Genomic DNA, 6,215 nt, shown 5'->3' on the forward strand with positions numbered 1-6,215 from the left:
GATCGCGGGGGGGAGATCCGTTCTTCTGGCCGGCCCGGGTCTCAGCGTCGGAATGACGCTGATCCCGGCTCAGCAATGCAGGCCATAGCAATCTATCACCGATTACAATGATCTTTGCTGTGTATATACACAGCATTGATCTCTATGAGAGATCAGTGCTGTCTATATACATGTCCCCCAGGGGGGCTTCTAGTTTATGTAAAAAAAAAAGTAAAAATGTGTTTTAGGGTGCGTTCACACCTACAGGATCTGCAGCAGATCTGCAGCAGATTTGATGCTGTGTTCAGTTATTTAAATGAAATCTGCTGCAGAAAATCTGCTGCAGATCCTGTAGGTGTGAACGCACCATTAATTAATAAAAAATCCCCTCCCCTAATAAAAGTCCAAATCACCCCCCTTTTCCCATTTTATAAATATAAATTAATAAATAAACAAATAAATAAACATATTTGTTATCGCCGCGCACGTAATCGCCTGAACTATTAATTAATGACATTCCTGATCTCGTACAGTAAACGGCGTCAGTGCAAAACAATTCCAAAGTGCAAAATTGCGCATTTTTGGTCGCATCAAATCCAGAAAAAATGTAATAAAAAGCGATTAAAAAGTCGTATTTGCGCAATCAAGGTACCGATAGAAAGAACACATCATGGCGCAAAAAATGACACCAGACACAGCCCCATAGACCAAAGGATAAAAGCGCTATAAGCCGGGGAATGGAGCAATTTTAAGGAACATATATTTGTTAACAATGGTTTGAATTTTTTACAGGCCATCAGATAATATAAAAGTTATACATGTTACATATCATTGTAATCGTAACAACTTGAGGAACATGCATAACAAGTCAGTTTTACCCCAGGGCGAACGGCGTAAATGCAAAACTCCCCGAAATCAAAACAAATCCGTTTTTTTTTTCCATTTGATAGCGCAAATGATTTTTTTCCGGTTTCACAGCATATTTTATGGAAAAATAATGCCTGTCATTACAAAGTACAATTGGTTTCGCAAAAAATAAGCGCTCATATAAGTCTCTAGGTGAAAAAATGCAGGCGTTATGGACTTTTAAAAAAAGCAAAAGCGCAAAAACGAAAATTGGCTTTGACCTTAATGGTGCGTTCACACCTACAGGATCTGCAGCTGATTTTCTGCAGCAAATTTCATTTAAATAACTGAACACAGCATCAAATCTGCTGCAGATCTGCTGCAGATCCTGTAGGTGTGAACACACCCTAAGGGGTTAAAATTCCACACTCAATGTGAATTTTCCAAACATAAACTCTGGTCCCATATTAATATTTTTTATCCTTTTTAAAAAAAATTGTGCAGCAGTATTGTCTGCAATTTAAACTTTATGTGTGGTATTGCAGCTCAGTGTCATCATGAAAACTAAGGGTGGCGCTGTTTCTGTTTCATCCTGGATACCGAACCTTTTTTTCATCTGCACAGCTCTATCCTCTCCATTTAAGAGAAACCTGCCACCTATCAAAGAGCCTGTAGCCTATGGAGAAATTTACCCATCAGCCCTGGCCACACAATTCTCAAATCGAGTAATAGGCTTGGTAAACAAATGCTGATCTAGCTGCATCAGACCATGTAATACGGCCTTAAAGGAGTTATCCAGTGAAAATCTTTTTCTTTCAAATCAACTGATATCAGAAAGTTATATAGATTTGTATTTTACTTCTATTAAAAAATCTCAAGTCTTCCCATAATTATTAGCTGCTGTATGTCATGCAGGAAATGTTTTATTTTCAGTCTGACACTGCTTTCTTCTGACATCTCGGGCCGAGACAGGAACTCTGTCTTGGTTTTCTATGAATCCCCATTGTAAACCTCTCCTCTTCGGGCCAGTTCCTGTCTTGGCCAGAGATGTCAGCAGAGAGTACTGTGTCTGACTGAAAATAAAACAACATTACCTGCATGACATAAAGCAACTAATAAGTATGGGAAGACTTGAGATTTTTTAATAGACGTACAAATCTATATAACTTTCCAACACCAGTTAATTTGAAAGAAAAAGATTTTCGCTGGACAACTCCTTAAAAGCTTCTCTATCCTCTCCAATTAGGTGCAACCTGCCACCTTTCAAAGAGCCTGTAGCATATAAAGAATTTTACCCTGCAGACCTGGCCGCACAGTTCTCGAGTCGTGTAATAGGATCGGTCAGCAAGTGCTGATCAGTGCTGATCTAGCCGCATCAGACCATGTAACACGGCCTTAAGGCTTCTCTATGGTACAGCTTAAACTACTGTAAACTACTACAGATTTGTCATGGCTTTAATGCTGCTACTACTGAAGCTTTTGAGGCAGTGCTCAAAAAGCATTCCATTCACTGCTGAGCGATCATTAGGGGTCCTCAATATGCCAACATATTAAAGAGAATTTACCTCCAAGAAGCCATAACTCTAGGGCAGACTATCCACGTAATACAAAATCTGGTGGAATATGCCATAAAACTTCTGTATGAATCCCCCATCATTCTGAGGATCTATAAACGTCAAGTTGGTATAAGCACCAATGGCTGTGAAATGATGTTATATCCTAACAATATGTTATCCTTTTTAGGTTTCTCTTTGTAAGTATTGCTAAGTTACCTTTTTCTTAGTTTTGAAACCTCTTAAGTCACTTAAACAACAGTGACAAGTAATAAATCAATACAGTAATCTTTATTGTTTGGACATTTTTAACAATAAAAATAAGATAGGTGAGTAGGTAAATACAAGGGGAGAGATGTATCAAGACCGGCGTTTGAGTACATAAAGCCCCTCCCATATACCAGGCCGGATTTACTAAGATAGCAAGATATGATATGAGATATGCAAAAAAGCATATAACAGTATACCAGTACAAGTCACAGAAAAAGGAACATGGGTACAAGGCTACCTGGGAGACTGTGCAGGCATACACCAATGTGCAAACAAACTAAGTCCCATTTGGAGTGTACAGGAATGAGTGGACCTCTACGGTAAAAAGTTGTAACAATGCTCAGTCCGAATCAGCCGAATCTGCTGGGCATGCATATACCACTATATTCTCAAATCAAAAAGACAAACATACAACTAGGATAGTGATAGCCCATCTGGTAAAAGAGGAAATAAACCTCTAGTATAATCATACATCTGTACAATTACCATATAAATCAGACCTGTTTGGGCAGATTCTATGGCCAAAATAAATATGTCATACATGGTTGACTGAAAATATGTGATTCCTGGCAGCGCAGATAGTGAGATAGTGAGAAACACGCAGATGAAATAACTCAGAAGGGTCATTAACTTTTACAACTGCTCCTGTTTCCTCCTCCTTTCACAAAATCCACCACAAAATCCACCCCAGAACACCTTTAAAGATATCCAACATTAAGCCAGAGATAAATAATGGACTGACACACTTATTATCAATATTTCAGGTTATGAGCTGAGCAAGGAAGAGACATTTGATGAATAAAGGGCTGACTACAGATTTTAACCTATTCCATTGGGTGAAAGATTTTAATCTTTTTATTATAACTTTAATGGCACAAGTATTTTAAACATGCTGATACGGGGAGATGGTTTGATTTGGGCTGGGACCCCTCAGATCTACCTGGAGTTGATGATCCTATATCTTTATTGGTAGACAACAAAAGACAAAGAGGGTTGGGGTCCTTTACTGATTTTGAAAAGTCCTCTGTTGGGAGAAGGTAATATTGATGACTTTATATAAGTAGCATTACAAGAACTCAGTAATTATTTCAGTAAATATAATCAGTCATTGTAATTATTTATATAAAGAAACAAAAGCTTTACCTGGTTTGGAACATAACGTAGTTTGGAACATAACATAACGTAATGACATAACGTCATTAAACCTTCAGATAAAGGAGGCAATCTTGTGATTTAGAATTCTAACCAATATAGTATGTGTCATGTCATCATCTTATGTAATGGATCTAATAATGAGATTCTTAAAAAAAAGACATAACTGACCAATATCAAAGATATCTGGTTGAAAAGCTCATTACCAAAGATGAATTTGAATTTGTGTTTCCTTCCACACCCAGAATACAACACCTTCAGCAACCTGTTTGGGCAGTTTCTATGGACAAAAAAACATGTCATACATGCGTGACTGAAAATATATGACCAGTGACGGTGCAGATGGTGAGATATTGAGAAACATGCAGATAAAATAACACTCTTAGTACATATATATAGTATTTCTTGTTTTATAAGACGCACCTTTTAACAAGAAAATATCTTGTTAAAAAGTGTCTGCGTTTTATAATCTGGAGACCGAGCGGCCCGACACTGACCAACCCGACTCCTTTCCTAATGGTTGGGCACGGTGCTGATTCAGTGCTGTGTCGGGGCTGCTGGGTGAACTATTGTCCTCCTTCTCCAGCTGGCACTGATCAGTGCCGGGCAAGAAAGGAACCTGTATGTGATGGGCATCATGATGCACAATTATTAATATAGAGCAAATAAGGAATCTTTTTACTTTGAAAGGGATAAGAATCTAATCTTAAAGCGTAACTGTAATATTTAAATTGCATAATGTTGGCTTTATTTTTATTTTAATTTTATTTTCAAATATCCAGTGGTCCCTTAAGTTACAATATTAATTGATTCCAAGAAGACTATTGTATGTTTAAAATATTGTATCCTGAGTCCAGAACCAGAAATTAGTAATTGGTTCTCACGGGCCTAAGATGTCAATCCAAAATAAGAAAAAAATGAAGATAAGGGAACATATAATGGTAACTAAATATACTAAAGGTAACTAATATGGGTAAAGCAAGTCATTACTTACAGTCAGAAAAAGCTACTGGAAACTGTAAATCACTTTCTATGGAGAGGACAGGAACTCTTTTAGGGTGCTCTAAAGTTCACTTGGCCTGTGGCTGTATCCATGCTTTCCAGGCAGTCCTTGGGCTGCATCCACCTTCTCCAGGTAGCGGGATTCAAATGCTGATTGTTGGTGTTCAAGCAAACCCAAATTATCGCTCATCTCTAGTCCTCAATATTGGATAAATACTATGAAACATCCAGATAAAAAAAACTATTTTAATTAAATTAGATATATAATAAGAAAAATAACTATGACCTATGGTTGAGACTTTGCTGTCGTATTTATCCCCTTCTGGACCGGGCTAATTTTCGTTTTTTCCTCCTTGTGCTTAAAAGGCCATAGCAGTTGCATTTTTACACCTACAGACCGATATAAGCCCTTATTTTTTGCATCACTAATTGTACTTTGCAATGACGGGCTGAATTTTTGCATAAAATAGGCTGCGAAACGAGAAAAAAATTATATGCGCGGTGAATTTTTTTAAAAAAATGCAATTCTTTTTCTTTGGGGGGGGCTTCGTTTTTACACCATTTGTCCTATGGAAAATCTGACAAGTTATACAGTATATGTTCCTCAAGTCTGTACGATTAAAATGATATGAAACATGTATAACTTTTATTTTATTTGATGGCTTGTAAAAAATGCAAACCATTGTTAACAAATATATGTTGCTTAAAATCACTTTATTCCCATGCTTAAAGTGCTTTTATCCTTTGGTCTATGGGGCTTTGCGAGGTGTCATTTTTTGCGCCATGATGTGTTTTTTCTATCGGTACCTTGATTGCTTATATGTGACTTTTTGATCACTTTTTATTAAAATTTGTTTATTTATTTATTTTTAGTCATAAAATAGTAAAAGGGGGGGGGATTCAAACTTTTATTAGGGGAGGGGGATTTTTATTAATAACAACACTTTTTTTTCCTTTTACACATATACTAGAAGCCCCCCCTAGGGGACTTTTAGTATAAGCACACTGATCTCTCATAGAGATCTATGCTGTATAGTTATACAGCATAGATCGATGAGATCACTGTTCTACCGCTTTTGGCTGCTGCAGCCAAAAGCAATAGAATGCCAAGCTGGGATCAGTGCCATTACGGCACAGACCCCGGCCGGAACCAGACGCAGAGAAAACGTCACGGGGGGGGGGCCTCAATCTCCCCACTAGACACCAGGGATGAGGCTGCAGTAAGTATTCAGATACAGCTGTCAACTTTGACGATCGGAACGGGCCTGCTAACAGCTGCGGTCCCGGGCTACATGCCGCACCCAGGACCGCAGCGGTTCAGAGCGGGCCCTTTCTGAACTCCCCCACCCACACGAGGGCGTACAGTTACGTCCTCGTGCGGGAAGGAGTTAAAGGATATAACTGATCCATTAC

The sequence above is a fragment of the Dendropsophus ebraccatus genome, chromosome 8 (genome assembly GCF_027789765.1).
Source record: "Dendropsophus ebraccatus isolate aDenEbr1 chromosome 8, aDenEbr1.pat, whole genome shotgun sequence".
Lineage (NCBI taxonomy): Eukaryota > Metazoa > Chordata > Amphibia > Anura > Hylidae > Dendropsophus > Dendropsophus ebraccatus.